This window comes from Malaclemys terrapin, chromosome 10, assembly GCF_027887155.1.
Source record: "Malaclemys terrapin pileata isolate rMalTer1 chromosome 10, rMalTer1.hap1, whole genome shotgun sequence".
Lineage (NCBI taxonomy): Eukaryota > Metazoa > Chordata > Testudines > Emydidae > Malaclemys > Malaclemys terrapin.
In genome coordinates this window covers 67,271,444-67,291,127 of record NC_071514.1, presented here as the reverse complement: position 1 = coordinate 67,291,127, position 19,684 = coordinate 67,271,444, and the positions used below count along the sequence as shown (strand labels likewise).

Below are 19,684 nucleotides of genomic sequence, written 5' to 3'. Positions count from 1 at the left end.
ATTCATCTACAAACTATGCTTAGTGCTTCAGGTTGTATTCTTCTTTGATTTATCAGTGGAGAGTGTTGGCATGCCTTCATTCTTTCTACTGGTCTTAAAATGTCATGATACCACATGGTCATAGCCAGGCTAGGTTAACTCAAGTTAACTCTGCAGTGAAGACACACCTTAAAACTGGAGGAACAGAGGGCCTAGGTAAAGGAGGACAAGATGAAGAACAGAGAGAGGGATTTCTGCACACAGGAGGGGAATGGAGAGGTATGACCAAGTTTTCATTATTGATTTAAAATGTCATGATACCACATGAACAATTCATTTGGCAATATATCTATGAAAATATACATCCAGTGGTATACCATTACCGTATTTTTACATATCACGATTGTTTAAAATTGGATCACAGTATCTTCAAAATATTCAATGTTGCCTGGATGTTCATTAATTATGAGCTTTCTGAAGTTTTAGGTTATAGTTTGTCATAATGTCTCATTACATTTGTAGTAGAACACAGGGTTTGCTCTGGCAAAGCGATTAGTTCAGAGGAAGGATGTATAGACCTGATGCTATAAGGTGCAGCTTTTGTGCAGTATGGAACATCCTCAACCTCATTGTTATCAATGAGATGGAGGGTGCTCAGTAACTCACAAGACGGGAGCATTTGTGAGGTGCTCCAATATGCCACAGTGCCTCAATGCAGAGTTTGAATACTTTAGGGTTACCATACGTCCGGATTTTCCCGGACATGTCCGGCTTTTGGGGGCTCAAATCCCCATCCGGGGGGAAATCCCCAAAAGCCGGGCATGTCCGGGAAAATCGGGAGGGAGGGAGGGCTCGGCGGGGCCTCTTTGGCCGGGGCCGGTGCGGGGCCGGGCCGGGGTCGCGGGGCCGGGGGCATGGTGCCGGGCCGGGCTGGGTGCGGGGCCGGGCGGGGAGCCGGGGGCCGGTCCGGGCCCGCGGGGCTGGGAGCCGGACCGGGCCCGCGGGGCTGGGAGCCGGGCCGCCGGGGGGTGCGCTGGGCCGCGGGGCCGGGAGCCGGGGGGTGCGGTGGGCCGCGGGGCCGGGAGCCGGGGAGTGCGCTGGGCCGGGGGGCCGGGAGCCGGGGGGTGCGCGGGGCCGGGAGCCGGGCCGGGGTCGCGGGGTGCGCTGGGCCGGGGGGTGCGCTGGGCCGAGGGGCCGGGATCCGGGGGGTGCGCGGGGCCGGGAGGCAGTCCGGGGCCGGGGGGCCGGGCCGCCGGGGGGTGCGCCGGGCCGCCGGGGGCCGGCAGTGCTGGGCGGGCCGGGGGTGGTCGGCTGGGGGCCGGGGCCAGCACCCCAGGGCCCGAGCCGACCCAGCCTGGGCCGCGCCTCCTCCCCCCACACGCCCCCTTACCTGCTTCAGGCTTCCCGCGAATTAAATGTTCGCGGGAAGCAGGGGAGGGGGCGGAGACTTTGGGGAGGGGGCGGAGTTGGGGCGGGGGGCGTGGTAGGGGCTGGGGGCGGGGCCGGGGCCCTGTGGAGTGTCCTCCATTCGGAGGCACAAAATATGGTAACCCTAGAATACTCAGACTGTGAAAAATTATTCTATTTCATGCTGTTCTTTACTGGGCCAGTTTTTCTACCTTTCTCTTCTGAAACACTGATAAAAGAGGTGAGAGGGTGTACCATAAATGACTTACTTGTATTGACGCTTAGCGCTATAACTTAACAGTGGGCGCAATCTGCAATAATAATGAATATTCAGCACTTTATAGTCGCTTTCAGCAGAAGACCCCAAAACACTTTAGAGAACAGGGTAAATATCATTATGCCCATTTTCAGATGGGGAAATGGAGGCACAGAAAAGTTAAGCGATTTGCCCAACTCCATATAAATAGTTCAATGCAGAGACAAGTATGGTACCCAGGTCCTCCAGCTCCCTGTTGGTATCCTATTCACTGGACCACACTACCTCTCAATTTCATAGAGGATGAATCTTTGAGAAGCAGCTAAGTATAGCTCTAACTTTCCTGAACCATGTGTTATTTTGCCTTAGTTATAATACTGTACTAATTATTAGTGTATACTAAACAGAAACATACTCAATAAATATTCCTAATTATGAAAATAATGTGTATATCACAGTGAATTAAAATTTTAATCGAAACACCAAAAGATCTGTGTACCTGAATCGCACAATTCTTTTTCCTACAAAGAGGAATAGTTTGTTGTAATCATTTCAGGGACAGAGACTGCATCTTCTATGTGTTTACACAGTATCTAGTACAATGAATCTGATCCTAACAGAGCTTTTGCACTACTACAATACTATGACTTCTACCACTAATACTAATTCATTTCAAACCCAGCAGTTATGGGATGACAGTGCTGGTTCCGTTTCAGGGGGGAAATGGCCTAGCCTAAATAGTTGCCTAAAACTTAACCCAAAGCTTTTAAGCCTCAGAAAATTAGTGTTTAAGTTTCCTTCATTTTCATTCCCTTCTCTATGCTCCTTTTTGCCTAAGATCTGAAGTGGAAGTGTTATCAGACAGAGTGGTAATATATAAAGCATACAAGCTGTTTTAACCCAGAAGTACCTTTGTGACTATCTCCATATTGATCTTCCCAGATGAAAAGTTGCCCTCTTATAGGAACTTTTTACCAACATTCCTTTCTGTGGGCCAGCCCTCTAAATTTGGCAGATGGGAAACTGCAGCCATACAGTGGTCATCTTGGACCTGGAAACTGTTTATTGCATCTCCCTCTGCTGGCTGCTCTCAACTTCTGCCATATTTTTCTTTACTTTTCCCTTTCTCATTCTGGAGAGGATGACATTCTTATACACTGAGAGAGTAGCCTATTTCTGATCTAAATGGAACCTGAAGAATAATGGAAAGCTTGAGATTCTAGACCAGGAATCTCCCGATAAGATATTTCTGGATGCTTTTCTGAACTAAACCATGCTTTATTATCTGTTAATTACAGATAGCACATAATTAATGGGAAATGGTGAGCATACAGCTCATGTCATGTTCCTTTTATTGCAGGTCAGAGATCTAATAATGGGGTTTAGTAGGAGAAGGATGGAAATAAAACCAAAATTAACAAACATCTTTAGAAGAGCTTTCATTGAAGTGTTTAAAATCCTTGCAAGCATAACACCAACCCTCACAGGAGTGTTGGTAGAGGGGATCAAACCTGGGACCTCTGGAGCTAAATGCATGAGCTTCTGTTGCATGAGCTAAAAGATATATGTCTCTTAGCCCAGGCTGTAGCAGGCTCATCCATCTCTAGCTGGTCTAGCCATCACTAGAGGGGGACAAAGTGCCACTCTGAGCCAGCAGGGGTTACACAAGCATTTTTCACCCATTCTTTTCTTAGCATCTGTTACTGCCTAATTGGCTTGTTGTCATGGTTGTTAGTTGGCTTCACAAATGGACAAGCATGTTTATTTCTGTTCTTTTTTTAAAGAAGTGAGCATTTTATAGATTTGCTTTTTGAAAAACAATATTGAGTGACTCTAGTGATGGCTGCTTTAATAAAGGTAAAAGTGCTAGCTGGTAATGTAAAATGTCCTTCATGAATAGTAAGGCGATTTCTCTGGTATATGTGAAAAATATACAATGTGGCAGTTATTAATGGGCTTGATCTTGGGCCTGCTCTTAAGGAAGTCATTGAGAGTTTTGCCAGTGACTTCACAGGGAGCAGGGTCAGGACCACAGTTTAAGTGTCAGAGCGCTAATAAGCAATATCAGTTTGTTCAGTCCAGGGGATTTGTTTTTCCATTAACTTGTCTCTGCGGAGCCAGCCTTCTCCAGACAGTTTCTGAGGTTAAGCTCATATCATGGTTGTGTTTCCTATTTTTCTCTGTCATCGTTTTTCTGAGCCACATTCTCATGGAAGGAAATTGCTTTTTTGACAATATCAGAGAAATTATTGGCTACTTGGGTAAGTGTTTTATGTCTTATTCATGAGTGCTTGATATAAAACTTTCCACAGAAAGAATTAAAATAGAGAGGCTTGCCCAAAGGACCCCACATGGGCTGGCAGCAGCAGCCACACCCTGATGGTTGTTAAATGGAGTTGTGTTAAGCACTCTCTTGTGTGAATGGAGAGGCTCAGAGAACTCAGCTCCAGTGGACATTGGTTATAGTTGAAAGTGTGATGAGTTCCTTCATGTTGCAGAACAGCTGGACAAAAGGAGGGTTAAATCCCAGGGCCTAGATGAACTAGCCCAGTGATTCTCAGACCTCAGGGGTTCAGGATCCAAATTAGTGATAAACATTACCCAAAAGAGCCACAGTAGTGTGAATGTATTGGTTCATTTACTATAGTACTATATATTCATATTTAATCAGTATGACAGGAGAAATATTTAGTTTATACATATATATATTATTCTCACAGCAAAATGATTGACCAAGTATTATTATTTTATCAACTACAATTGGTTAATAGCATAGTAAAAGCATCCTGATTGGTTAATAATTAAATCACACAGTGTTTTACTATCATGTGCTGCAAACAGCCGCAGGAGACACATTAAAGAGCCACTTGCATCTCGGGAGCCTCAGTCTGAGTATCACTGAACTAGCCTACGATCAGGGAAGAGACCACTAGTCTCCAAGTGGTTATACCATGTGGTGTAAGCTTTGGCAGCTGTGGTTGCAGATGGCAGGCAGGACACAGGAACAAAGAGTGTGCTGAAAGGAGACAAAGACCAAAAGTCAGAGAGTTCTGTTCTTCCAGTACCAGGCTGCACACACTAGCTCAGTGGTCCCCAAACTTTTCAGGGTCGCCCCCCCCCACTTCTGTTCACCCACCAACACCTCCCCCCCCATGTCTGGCTGGAAGCAGGGCCGCAGATCCTGAGGGGGGAGAGGGGGAAGCAGACAGAGATAATAAGGGGGCTGGGAGCAGGGCCAGGGCCTGGAACAGAACTGCAGGCAGGGGCCCAGGCTGGAGGCATGGCCAGGACCAGGTGCCGAGCCGCAGTCAGGCCTGAGGGTGGGAGTGAAGCCGGGGCCAGGGTCAGATCAGAACTGTGAGTGGAGCGGAACTGGGTGGTGCTCCCTCCCCGCCCCAGTGGGGGCTGTCCCAGGCCCCACCTCACCCCCCCGAATGTTCCCCTCAGTTTGGGGACCTCTGCACTAGCTTCTTGGCTGGGGTTTCTGCAGCTGGGAGCTGTAAAACCATGCTGCTGTTTTGGACATCTCTGTTCAAGATAAACAGGACTTGCATAAATACCATAAATAAATAAATGAGACTCTGTCATTAAATGAGACTCTGTGTCTCTGTCATTAACTTCTTCTCCAACAAGAAACTGACCTGCTACAAAGCTGCCAAAACTGTGTTACTACTTTGGCAGAGGAACCACACAATGTTAAAAACTAATGAATAAATGGCTTTTTTAGAGTGAGTGGCATGAAACACATAAATATAACTTGTAAAAGAAATAATTCAGGCAGAAAAAAGTTGTTTACTCACCAGTTACACAATTAGAGCATACAGGCCACTGGCATAAATAAATGAAACCAATTTACATATGTACATAAAAGACTTCATTTGTAAAGTGGTATAATGTACTACAGAGGCTTTTTAGTATGATAGAAAAGCATCAGACACAATTTTGAAGCACATAAAGCTGACTGATTGTGTATAATGCTACCCCAAAAGGAGCCACCTGAGAAAATGAGGCTACAGTAAATGGTATTATAAAAAATACTGGAGTAGCATAGAAAGAAACCCTTTGGGTATTTTTACCCAAGACCAGCAGCCACTATGATTAGACTGAAACAGGAGTAAATATCCTCATCCCTGGCATTCTGACTTGGGTTACAAACCACCTGTTTGGATCAACTAATCTAGAAACAGTAATGTGTAGAGAGGGCGGGTGCAAGGATGTTTCGCGCCCTAGGCGAAACTTCCACCTTGCGCCCCGCCCTCCCCGAGCCCTGTAGCAGATCTCCGCCCCCCCCCACCCTAGGGCGCCCCCCGCGGCAGCTCCCCACCCCTCCGCCCTAAGGCGCCCCCCCCCCCGCGTGGCAGTTCCCCCCGGCCCGGGAAGCCATCCGGCAGCTCCCCACCCCAGCTCACCTCTGCTCCGCCGCCTCCCTGAGCACGCCGTCGCTGCTCCACTTCTCCCACCTCCCAGACTTGCGGCGCCAATCAGCTGTTTGGCACCTCAAGCCTGGGAGGGAGAGAAGCAGAGCGGGGCGGCATGCTCAGGGGAGGAGACGGAGCAGAGGTGAGCTGGGGCGGGGAGTTCCCCTGTGTGCTGCCCCCCCCTTACTTGCTGTAGGCAGCCCTCCCCGCACCCCCCTGCCCCAGCTCCCTCCGCCTAAATGTCGCCGACGATCGGGGCGGCTGAAGATCCGGCTGCCGCGGTCGCCGCCGAAGGACCCGAAATGCTACCCCCCATGGCGACCGCCTAGGTCGCCTAATGGGTTGCACCGGCCCTGTGTCTAGATGACTGAAAAGGCATTCTAGACAAAACCAAGATAAAGATAAGCATTACAGCAGAGTGCTTGGCCTACGTATGCAGAATTCCTGAAATGAAGAAAACAGTGGACTGATTCGATTCAATTAGTCTGTTGTCAAATCTGCAAATTGCATTAAGCAAAACCACTAGACTAGCATCTGGGGATCTTCAATTGAACAAAGTTTAAATTCCTAAAACTTTCAGTCCTTATAAAATACTAGAATCAGCATTGAGAAAACTCAAGGTTAATCAACATCAGACTTATGAAAGTTAATATTATGCTGATAAATTTGATTAGCCAAAGGCAATATTTAAATCACAGGTGTGAAAGACCAAAGACTGAGCTCTGGGAGACCCTGAAATGCTGCCTACAAAACAAAAAATAATCTATGAAAACCACAAGTAGTCAAGGTGCAAGCAGACAGTAAAACATACATGTGAGAGGAAAATTCTGACAAATGGAACCCCAATGGTCTCTCTGAGGAATGTCCATAATTAGGCTTGAAGAAGGATTTGATTTAAATCATTAGCCAGCAGTAAGTGTCAATTTCACTTGATACATAGAAATCAACATTTAAAAAAAATCCATGGACAGTAATCAGTGAGTACAGCTTCCCCTGCACCTACTGTCTAAAAGGATCCAGTATCCTGGGCCTTTGGCTGGTCGGGGAGACCCATGTAGCCTTGCTGTCATCGACCCTGTAGCCACGGAAGGAGCCCCCAGCTGCCCTGCTGCTGACCCCGTTCACTATCTAGAAGTGAGGGGATGAGGCATGCTCTGGGCAGGAGTCTCTGCTCTGCAGTCCAGGAGTGCAACCTCCCTCACACCTAGCGCCTGTGGGCTCGGGTATTTTGGGCCCCCTCAGTTGCACAGTGAGCCCACTGCAGCCTCGCTGTCACTGAGCCCTGCTTATTCACTTACCGTAGAGCTTTCTAAAAAGCCAGCAATTAACATCCTTGCAGTGTTCTACAGTGACAAAAATAAATCAATAAATACTATTCTATTCTATTCAAATTCTTTGTTCTGCAGTGCAATGAGGGGGTCACTTCAGTTTGGATTCAAGGAGTGTTGTGAGAGTTTGGCCAAACTTGGGAAAACTTTGTGTCAATCAAGACATGACTCTGCAATGTACAGTAATGCTTAGTAAAGAACTTTGCAGAAAAGTATCCACATCTACTGCACATTCCATATATTGCTTATCTTTTGCATGTAGCCATTGGGCATGCAATCAAAACCGATGCATTCCATGACGTCAACACCTTTGTGGTACATATTCTAGTGATATTTATAGATGCCAACAGGCAAAGCTGAGCAATTTATAAAGTCTGTGAAAGTAAAAGTGTGAGCCACTCAGTTTGCATGTGCCGCCTCCTGTTGTGCCATCACGCTGGTATTCCTGGTTTGAGGCAGCAAAATTCATTCATGCATATGGGAACAATGTGACCGACTTTAAAGAAGAAGATGCAGTCACCTCAAAGAAGGCAATGAAACTATGCTGGATAATCTAGTATGATGGAAACCGGCGAAAACTGTATTGCAAGTTATCTTTGTATTTTTGGGGAAAATCCATCAGGTTCATTTGCAAATGGAAACACACCCCAATACAGTGCATTGATACACTGCTTAACTGCAATTGACAAGTTGCTGATGATGTACATAATACCTTAAAAGAAGTGAACGCAACTCAATGGACTCCAAAAGGCAATTCCTTTAAACTGCAGTGCATGTTTTTGCATCAGAATTTCAAAGCAAACTGAAGGCAACCATATCCCACAATGAACCCGACAGACTCTATGCATCAGGATCTCTTTCTGCCAACTGTAAAATGTTAGATTTATTTGTCAAGGCTCAGATGTCACACAATTTTAGTGATTATGAAACTATAGTGTGCATTTTCCCTTGCAAGGCAGAGGAGTTCAAGCATGATTTTGACTTGTACATGGAGCATGAAGTGCCCTGTGATGATAGCATATCAGCCCTTGAATTTTGAAGAAGTAAAAATCCAGTCATTGCCTGTCATGTCCAGTGTGGCATTATGTACACTTGTAGTGCCAGTAACTTCAGTATCTCTGGAAAGATCACAAACATAGGAAAGGTGGAATAATATTCTTTATGATGGTTGATATAGACTGTTGTTTCCTGTGTAAAATTTGCAAGAGGTACTTGCCATTTTGAACAATTTATTGTAGATTAAGGAAAACAAAACAAAAAGGAATATAAGTGAGAGCGCACAGTGTGTATCTCATTCTCTAATAGCAGCCATCCTGAACTGCCTCATAATACTGCTGCACTCCTCTGCAGCAAAGACTTTTCACACTTAAAGGTAAAGTAAAGAGAAAAGAATATTAACAATTTCATAACTATATACATCATATAAGGGAGTATGGCTGAGATCAGGACTTACAAAGAAGAATAAAAGGTAGAATTTCATTTAGTGTCTTACTTCTACAAAGAAGCTCTTCTGCAGCCTCATATTTGAAACTGAATAAACATCTAGAAAGGTCTAACAAAGACATATTTAGTGTAGGTGTTAAATATGTGCACGTAACTTCTAAGGCAAAATTGAGAGCAAGAAAATAGTAATGTACTCGCCTAGTCAAACCAACTAAATGGTATAAGACTCCAGCATAAAAGGATCAAAATACACTTACACACACACACACACACACACACACACACACTCTCTCTCTCTCAAAAACAAGAAAAAGCTGAGTTCATATCTCACCAGATAAAACAGGAATTCCAGTCAACCACGGCTCATATTTCAATCACAAGTTGGTTGCCCTAATGAAAGAGAAATTGAAAGATCAAAGTTGCTAATGGTCAAGAGTCATTGAAATGTTCTCCAGAACATCATTAAAACTAGACTAGGCAAATTTGTCTGCTCAAATTATATGTCCTTAGAAGCAGTGTGTATATTCTTTTCTTCATATTGCAGAAGGATAAAAGATACATAAAGTTGAGGAAAAAGCCTTATTCACTCAACGTCCTTCATGTTATTTACCTTGCCAGACAGAAATCCAAAATCAAGGATGGTATCAATTCTCTAAAAAGAATCTTTATTTTCTGAGTCCAGCCAAGAGAGAAAGTACACATGTACTATATAGACCCTCTGAGTAGACTCTTGTCTCCCTGAAGAGTAGGTCAATGTTTTTTTCTGAAAAAATCCAGGAGCCAGAGCCCTCCTGATAAGAGGTGAATCAGTACTACCAGCTTCCGAGACTCATTTTCTGTCATTCTTTCCAATCTTGTCCATTTTTAGACACCTGTCACCCTCCTTAATAATAATAGGATATCTGCTAAGAAAGGCTGAAGTCAGAGTATGAAAGCAACACAGCTGGTTGGACAACTTGCTGGCAGGTGTTTTCAGAATTCCATGTTGAAGGTAATTTTCTGACCAGCTCTGACACCTAGATCTAGGAATTTTTCAGTCCAGATCCTGACTAGAACTGGACTTTGTTTTTGAAATGGGGAGCACCTTAATAATCTTGTCTCCTTCTAGCTCATTATTAGTGCATCCCTGATTCCAGCAGGACATAAACTTCTCTACTAGGGTTTTTTGAAGAGCTGTAAATATGCTTCTCTCTTACAGCCCATCTCAAAGCTACCGAGGTAACTACATTTCCTCCAACAAGTTTTTTCCCTCTGGACAAAGCATCTGCCAGATTCTCCTTCTTTGCAACGAGACTTGACAGCTCTGAGGAATTTTCACAAATGAAAGATGTTTCCGATTACTAGCCATTCCAGTTTGTTAATGAGTATTTCATATTTTGTTCCTGCAAAGAGACTGCCCTCCTCCCACTCCTTGCTAGGAATCAAAAGTTTAATGATATTTTTCTTTTTAATAATTATTTTAATGTTGTTGTTTTTAGGGCTGGTGATTAACCTTGAACTAGAATTCTCAACATTGTACTACTAGCTGGCAAGCTATTCCTCAGGACTTCACAATGGTCCAAGTCTATAAATAAGTGTGGAGGTTGGGGAGAGACAGTTGGCCTGATACTGTGAGGTGCTGAATGCCTCGTTAAGTTGCTTTGCTCTAGGGCCAGTGCAAGCACATATGCCACACATTCCCCCCTCCCCAAAAAATGTGTGACACTTTGAACTTAGATGTGACTGCTTACAGCATGAACAGTGTAAATAAGCCTTACAATTGAGATTATGTTGAGTTTTGGAGGGAAATCGACTCTGCTCAGACTTGGGAGACTTTGAGGCCTGCTTGCTGAAACATGCTTGGAGAATGGTGAGAACTGACTCTAACTTAGGGTTACCATTCGTCCGGATTCCCCTGGACATGTCTGGCTTTTTGAGCTAAAAATAGTGTCCGGGGGGAATTTGTAAATGTCCGGACTTCCCCCCCCCCCCCATGCAGAGCGTGCGCGGCTAACAGGGCAGCCTGGTGCCACTTACATGGGGCTCCGACAGCCAGAGAGAGCCCCTCCTCCGCTTACCCTGCAGCAGAGATCACTCCCTCCCTCCCTCCCTGCATTCGCAGATCGCCTCTGGCAGTCTGGAGCTCCTCCCCCGCTCCTCCTCCCCTGCTGCTCAGCGTGCCGGGACGAAAGGCTCAGGCCGTTCCTGAGCAAGCTCACAGAGACTAGGGTTACCATATTTCAGCAAGCAAAAAAGAGGACGGGAGGAGCCCCGCCCTAGCCCCGCCCCTGCCCCTCCCACTTCCCGTCCCCCCAGAACCCCCAACCCTCCCCCCGTTCCTTGTCCCCTGACTGTCCCCTCCTGGGACCCCTGCCCCTAACTGCCCCCCAGGACTCCACTCCCTATCTAAGTCTCCCTGCCTCTTGTCCCCTGACTGCCCCAACCCTTATCCACACCCCCACCCCCAGACAGACCCCTGGGACTCCCACGCCCCATCCAACCACTCCCCACCCCCTGACAGCCCCCCCCAGAACTCCCAACCCATCTAAACCCCTCTGCTCCCTGTCCCCTGACTGCTCCGATCCCTCTCCGCACTCCTGCCCCCTGACAGCCCCCCCCGAGAACTCCCAACCCCCCACCCCCCCGCTCCTTGTCCCCTGACTGCCCCCTCCTGGGACCCCTGCTCCTAACTGCCCTCCAGAACCCCACCCCCTACCTAAGACTCCCTGTTCCTTGTCCCCTAACTGCCCCCTCCTAAGACCCCCCCCAACTGCCCTCCAGAACCACACCCCCTACCTAAGACTCCCTGTTCCTTGTCCCCTAACTGCCCCCTCCTAAGACCCCCCCCAACTGCCCCCCAGGACCCTACCCCCTACCTGTACCCTGACTGCCCAAAACTTTCTCCACTCCCCCCAAAAAGCCCCCCCCCGTTTCTTGACTGCCCCCTCCAGAACCTCCCTGGCCCCCTTACCCTGCTGCTCAGAACAGGGTGTTGGGCTCTGTGCAAGCCGAGCCGGACACATGGCTGAGCTCCCCAGCACAACACAAAACCCGGTCCCTGGCCCTGCACAGTGCTGCTGGACCGGGCTGCAGGGGAGAGCTGCCGGCTCAGAATGCAGGGCAGATCCGGCTCCTCTACAGCTGCTCCAGAGTCCAGCCCGGGACTTTCCTGCAGCCCTCCCAGCTGCTCGCTCTGCTTTGCCGGGGGAGGGGGGGAATCCCGGACATTTTGAGTGTTTTACAAATTCCCCCCGACGCTATTTTTAGAACAAAAAGGAGGACATGTCCGGGTAAATCCGGACGAATGGTAACCCTAACAGAGACGTTAGGCGAAGGCCAACAACAAGGGGGCCAGGGGGTCGGAGAAGGGGCAGGGAGGTTTTGGAGGGGGCAGTCAAGAGACGGGGGGGTCGGGAGTTCGGGGGGGTGGATAAGGTTTTGGGCAGTCAGGGTACAGGTAGGGGGTAGGGTCCTGGGGGCAATGGGGGGGGGGTCTTAGGAAGGGGCAGTTAGGGGACAAGGAACAGGAAGGCTTAGGTAGGGGGTGGGGTCCTGGAGGGCAGTTAGGAGCAGGGGTCCCAGGAGGGGGCAGTCAGGGGACAAGGAGCGGTGGGGGGGGGGTTGGGAGTTCTGGGGGGGGCTGTCAGGTGGCAGGGGTGGGGAGAGGGATCGGAGCAGTCAGTGGACAGGGAGCAGAGGGGTTTAGATGGGTTGGGAGTTCTGGGGGGGGGCTGTCAGAGGGTGGGGAGTTGTTGGATGGGGCGTGGGAGTCCCAGGAGTCTGTCTGGGGGTGGGGGTGTGGATAAGGATTGGGGCAGTCAGGGTACAGGTAGGGAGTAGGGTCCTAGGGGGCCAGTTAGAATGGGAGGAGGTTCTCAGGTGGGGGCAGTCAGGGGACAAGAGGCAGGGAGGCTTAGGTAGGGGGTGGAGTCCTGGGGGGCAGTTAGGAGCAGAGGTCCCAGGAGGGGGCAGTCAGGGGACAAGGAGCGGGGGGAGGGCTGGGGGTTCTGAGGGGGGGAGTGGGAGGGGCAGGGGCGGGGCTAGGGCAGGACGGGGCAGGGGTAGGGCGGGGCTCCTCCCAGCCTCTTTTTTGCTTGCTGAAATATGGTAACCCTATCTAACTTAAAAACCACTTCTCACACTCCCAGCCCCAGTCTGTCACGGATACATATCTCAGCACCAGTCTTGTCTTGTGCAACACCAACACACACGTACAGCCCTCCCTACACCTGCACAGGCAGTATGTGATATAGCAAGGATAGACACTGCTGGCCCTTTACATTTGCCACAGCCAAGCAGTTCCAATCCTAAACTAGCCATTTGACAAAGGTAACATCTCCCTCTCTTCCAGTGGTTCAGGTCCCATCTTGTCTCTCTACTTCATTGCTATGGCGATGATACATCCTCACACTGTACCCTGTCTCACCCTCTCCCCCAGACTCTCTCCCCCTCAGCATCTCTTTGCTGTGAGGAGTCTCCTTCACAGAGGGGCAGGGATCTTCTTTCCCTCTCTCTTCAGGCCAGGTGGGGGGGAGGGGAAAGTGGGGAGGGCAGAAAGGGAGGGATCTTTTTCCTGTACCTCTCCTGCTCATGGAAGCCAGGGCTGCTGCTTACCTGAGTGAGGGAACAATAAGCCTGGGTCTGTGGGCAACCGCCAGGGAAGTAGCATGCAGTGCAGGCCCAGGGCTCTCTCTTACACCATCAGCCTGGGCCCCAGTTCCTCCCAGCCAGCCAGGACGGTGCCAAGAAGGGGTGGAGGACTTAGGATCCCCCTGCTGTTGCTGCAGGGATCTGTTGGTGGCCTTTGTTCTGAGGTAGTGAGGGATGCTCTGCTCACACTCTCTGAGTAGGGTTTGGGAGGGAAGAGCGAGGAGCGGCACCAATACGCACTGAGCACTTGAAGCCTCCCTTTTGGGGCCTTTCCCAGCTCCAGGCCACATTTCACCACAGGGTCTGTGCAGCCCCTTGGAACCTGCCCTCAACTCCACAGAAGTTGGTTGGCAGAATTGGACCCATAGGAGGTAACAAAAGCTGCTCTTTCTCTGCATGCTACAGGAATGTAGTTGACTGCTAAACTACAAGACTCTGTATGCACGGCCATTCTCCTTTTCCCTCCTCCCAAGTCCCTGCTCTAGCCTGGAGGAAAGATAAAGTAGATTTTAAAAAATGGTTTTAGCCCTTACTGTTGTGCTGTCTTAGAGTGGGCATTAGTCTCCCAGTACTGCTTGATATACAGTAGTATCTGGAAAGGCATTTGTGGACTGTACTTATCCAATGACTGTATTGGTTACAGTTTATCATTTCCTGTTCTTATTACTGTGAATCTGGACAGAATGGATTGCTGTTTTTTTGTTTGGATTCAGAATTAGGCATTAGACATCTAATGCCCAATACATTCAGCAAGAAATACTGCAGAGTTCTTAAATGCGATAACCTTTATAATATTTTCTCCGCTGATTACCTTGCTCGTTCTGTTCTTTGTTCACGAATTAAACAAGATTATAAATGAAAAGTGGGATGGAATGGCTCACCAGTTAATAGAAAAGCAAGTGTCAAAGTAACACAATTTTTGCTAACATTTACTTAATTTATAAAATATTTGTAATTCTCTCACCAACAAGATGGAGTAGCTCTGCACTCAACAGAATCCAAACTTCAGCAGTGCATCTTCTTGTGAAACCCACAGGAAAAATCTAAAGACCATCCTCGTTCTAGATCTGACATTCCATAACCTTTCAGTGGCGTGTGGATCTCCAGGTTTGGTTCAGGATAAGCGCTAGGTTAAAATAAATATTCCATATGAGCCACAATGACACGAAATATTTAAAAGGTTTACTAGTCATTACTTTAAAAACTCACAGAAAACGGAGCAGTGAATTGGATAATGTTTCTCCACCTGCCACTATTGGGCCTGATTGTCAATGTTGAGTAGTTTTGTGTGTATATGAGAGAGCGAGAGAGAAATAAAAACATACCTTGTGCCTGTAAATAATTGCACTATCTTGCTTTTCTTGTAATTCACTGTGGGTGCAAAGACAGATAGATGTCTAAGTACTTATCTGAACCAACAAAATTCTACCTACAAAAATGGAGGCTAAGGTTGAGGCTCAGCTGAAAAGGGAAAGATTGAATCAAAATAAAAACTTTTAATTTGGTCCAGAGACTTTCAAAGAGATCATGGTCATCACTCCCTTCTCACTGTCTTAAATGGTCAGCCACTGATCGAGGCTGACTTTGTTTAAAAAAAATCCATAGCAAATTACCTGAATTAACCCAATTAGAGTATTTTATATTCCTAATCAGCTCTCATTGCTAAATTCATATTATTATTCATGCCCAACCTTCAAAAAGCTTGGTAACCATTCAAATTACTTAGCTTTGCAAAATGGAGCTGGAATCTGCTGAGAACAAGTTTCCTTGAGATATTTGTGACTTCCTGTTTCCAGCCAGGCCTGAAATACTGGACCAGGTACTTAGTAGTTTGGGGCCAGCTGAGAATCATGGTATTTTGGCACCTCCCATGACAATACCATCTGGAACCAACAATGTAACCAGTCAACCATATAAATCCAACCTTTCCAAGTCTCAGAAAGTGTCTGGTTTGTGTTCTGGGCATATGTTCCTTTAGATATTGTTCATCACATTCATCAGACATCTTTATGTACTACTACTAATATAAGAATTCTTTGAAATTCTACAGCATCATACATCCAACTGTCTCCAAACCATGCCACCAATGTTAATTAATCTAGCCCTTCAGCATCCCATAGGTCAGTAAATGTTATTGTCCTCATTTTATAAATAGGGAAACGGAGGGAAGTAGAGGCTAATAACTTGCCCAGTGCAATAAAGTTGTGACACACAGGAGTGCTGATAAAAGTTTGGCTTTTATTTCTTGGCTTGTGTCACGTGACGTGGGTCAGGACTATAAAAGGTTCTCTAGTTACTCAGTGAGCCAGTGAGAGAGCAAGGAATGGAACTCAGGAATGTGAATGCCTAATCCCTTGTTCTAACCATTAGAGCCCATGTGGTTCATTAAGGCTGTATACAGTACAATGTATCATTATTCTTAAATTGCTGCAATGCATTTTCATATGAGACTACCAATAGTTTGTAATAAATTAAGGAATAGATTAATGAAGAAGAATTATACAAGCTTTCTTAAATTACTGACAACCTGGCATATGAGATGTGTTTTACCTTACACTTTCTCTGATTCAGTGGACTCATGTCACTTCTTGAAGTTATAAATGGAAAAAGCTACAAATAAACCCAGATCCCTAGTTTCCCAGTTATGTAACTTCCTATTTGCAGATACTACATTTCTTTGTTATATATAATTACAGTTCTGCATCATATTTTACACAGCACTGGGAATGGCTTTGCCTCAGGGGCCCCCTTTTACCATTTCCTTTATATAGATAGCTGAGTCTTTCACAGACTAAATGAAATATGCATTGACTATGGGTGGCTTTAAGCCTAATCTGCACATTTCTGTAGTAGAAACTCCTTGGAGCAGGGTATTGATCCTTTCTCTCCCTCATTACTTAACAAGAATCTAAGCTCAGAACTTTGGACAACTTTAATCTCTGAAGCAGGAACAGGTTCACAATTTCTCTGAATGAGAGATAAATGACAAGGAATCGCTGCTTAGGCCAAGAAGGGTGGCATAATAGCTTATTAGTAGCCTACACATGTCAAAGATCAAAAACTCACAAATGTCTGTGGAGTAAAATGGATTAGAACATCTTCCACATCTTATCTGCTCAGTGGTGGCCAACTTCGGTATAAAAATTCAAGGAGCAAGGGCATTATAGTATGATGCAGATTCCTATTATCCTCTAGACTATAATACAGTGGTTCAAAAAGTAAATTAAATCTTTCTGTGTTAGTGAGTCAGTTGCACACTTGAAAGCACTCTGACAATTCTTTGTGCCAAAGAGTTAAGAAGATAACACAGCGGGCCTGGGGAAAATCCATGTGGGGAGTAAAACCCCCAAACTAAATATTTTATTTAAAAAAAAAATACATCTAGCACAATATTTTTCACTGTTGTGCTTGAAGTGTGGGTGTATAATTCATTCATTATGAATCAGGGAGCAGAGGCAGTCACAGGCCATGTTTTCCCAGTGAGTATTGATTGTACACATTTCTTGTGAATGTTTTGGATCATTACAGCTCCATCTCTAGTAAAGTGTAGGTGTTCGCATTCTTGAATGTTATGCAGAGCTGTGAGGGTTTGGGAAAAGCTGTCTCTCAGCAAGCTTGTGTAGTGGGGTGTGTTTTGTTTTTTTAAACAGGAAAACTTTGCTAAGCTCCCAGGCAGAGAGCTATCTTAGTGAAAGCCAGTGGTGAAATTTAAAGTAAAATAAATAGGATGGTGGGGGAGAAGGGAAGAAGAGAGGAGTCCAAGACACTAGAGAAGGAAAAAGAGAGGAAAACCTATTGTGGTCTTTACCTTTTTAGGACCCCTGCTTACACCTCAACCATGCTTAAGTAAAGCCACAAGCATTTCTTAATTAAGAATCAACTGTAGGGAAGTGCGCGGATTCAACTCTTAGGACTTGGTGCACATTTGGCATTGGGAGTTATTGACTACCTTGTTGCTTGAATTCTGAGTGTTGGGTCCATTTCTTCCTCCTCCCCTTCCCCTACAGTGACACAGGGCTGTAGGTTGTTTCCTCTTCCTTCTCCTAAATAATGGGAGGAGGTCCTTTTTTCTTCTCCCTGCTCACGGAAACCATGCAAGGTGTAACCTTTTCCTCCAGTCCTCCCTCAGGTCTCTTCTCTTCCCTATCTATTCTCATGCAGAGTCAGAGGAAAGTGGCACTAGGGGTGGGATGGGGTGTGTGTGATACCTTTCCCTGTCCTCCATCTCCACACTGACTGAAGGGTAATGGGATTTCACTTTCCTTCTCCTCGCAGAGACTGAAGGAAGGAGTCTGCTAGATTCTCAAAAGGAGAGGATTAGGGAGGTGTTCTTTTTTCTTTGTTGTGTGGTGGAGAAGGACATGGAGACTTGTGCTATCTGGTCTTCTAGCTGGGGAGAGAAGGAGGAGAGCAAACTGCTCAGTGCTCCATAGCTACTCAGTGCAGGCACTAAGGCCCTGCGTTGCTGCTCAGAAACTCTTTCCCAAATTAGCAACACTATTCAGGATAATTGTCAGAATCCCAATGTTGCTGGGGCTATTCAACAGAGTTTTTCAATTGGACATACCAGAAAAGTTTGAAAACAAAAGGGACCCTTCAGAAAAAGCATCCAGATCTGCTGAGCCCTTTCTGACGCCATCATAAAGGTGTGTATGTGACATGTGTGGTTAGACCTCTATTGCTGTGGAATAGTATTTCTTCTTCCTCCTTGGACTGCACTGAAACAAGTCCTGATGTGTAGATTCACAGCCTATTGCAGGATTTCTATTTCAAATATCTACAGCTGAGTTCAGCCCCAGTGGACGTGGGTGCAAGTCCTGGGGTTTCATAGTTACACCCAGGCTGAATTTGGCCATTGGACTCCAAATTCTTGAAACTTTCTTTTTCATTCTTGCCACAGTTGGCAAGGGTGTGGGTGGAAGCTGCAGACTGCCAGGGATCTCAGTCCTACTTCCTCCTTCCTTTTTCATACTTCTGTAAATTGCTGTTTTGTAGAGCTTCAGTTTACTGCCTCTTCAGTGCTTATCTCTTTAGCCCTTTCTGTAACAGGGACGTTTTTGAAACATTTAGGAACCATTGTTGCCAACACTGGTTAACCACCAGGGGCGCTAGCAATGGTGGGAGCCCGAGCGTAAACAGGTTCACAAAACCAAAACCTGATAGAAATATTCCCATACATTATTTTTCAGACTTCCAGTGTTCACAGGTTTCGTTTTGTAAAACAAACAAACACACATTTCCCTGGGTTACACATTCTAAATTCTCTTTTCTAAGCTCTGAATTTTAAGAGGTGAAGAATCTGCCAACAGCACCATGTCTGCTTGTTTTTAGTGACTGCAAATAAGAGCAGAAGTGGAGGTATGTAAATAAGCTATGCAAGCTCTGGCTTTGGGTCAGTTGTAAAAAGAATGATTCAGGTTCCCTGCATTGACATTTACGCACCTTCTGGTCTGTTCTACTCAGTTACAGAATATAAATCTCTCTTTGCTCATGCTCCTGCTCCTTTCCACTGTGTTCCTTTTTTATGATACAGGATGGATTCAAATTAGGGCTACTCTATGTGCCGCCTCTAATCTTGTCTTTTAGTGTAATTTTAAAGATTTGTGTAGAAAAAGTAAGTATTGAGATCCAAGATTTATGCATGCAAACACACGCCTGTGTGTAATTATCAGTATCAAACTGCTTAGGAGAAAAGAGAAACAGATTTGCAGTTTAACATATAACAAATCTTATTCAAACTACTACTAAATATTCAACAACATTCATATTGATATAGTATAAGTTCAAAGATGTATCTAGTTGCATGGATTTTGTAGTTTGCATATTACAGATAGAAGTAAAAATAAAATGGATGGACAGAATGATAGTGCAGAGATCAAAGGAGTCATTATAGAGATCATGGCTGTCCATCCTTAGACCAAAATATTTCCCTGATATTCAGGGTAGTTGGTTTGTGCTGTGTTACTCTGTATTTAAATCCATGAAGAGCTACCGTATCACATTGCATGCAGCCCGCTTATTTGCCTGTGCAGCAGTTAACATTTCAAATAAAGTCATTTCCACTGCACAGGTTCATTAGTTCACACAAAAGTGTGATAAATGCATAAGGTTGTCTTACAGTTTCTGTTCTCAGCGTGGTGATACAGGATAGCGTTGAGGCATCTGGTTTGGTGTCCTCAAGTGTACATATCCGAACACTCATGTTTTACACGTTAAAGGGAATT

General features: G+C 46.0%; 1 long non-coding RNA gene across 1 annotated transcript; it reads right to left on the bottom strand.

Moving 5' to 3' along the window:
- Positions 1–4,397: 4,397 nt before the first annotated feature.
- On the bottom strand, positions 4,398–11,835 carry LOC128843895 (uncharacterized). Its single transcript, XR_008446385.1, has 3 exons — positions 11,782–11,835; positions 9,163–9,221; positions 4,398–4,658 (listed from the first exon to the last, which is right to left on the bottom strand). It is a non-coding gene; the product is annotated as an uncharacterized LOC128843895 (long non-coding RNA).
- Positions 11,836–19,684: the final 7,849 nt, after the last annotated feature.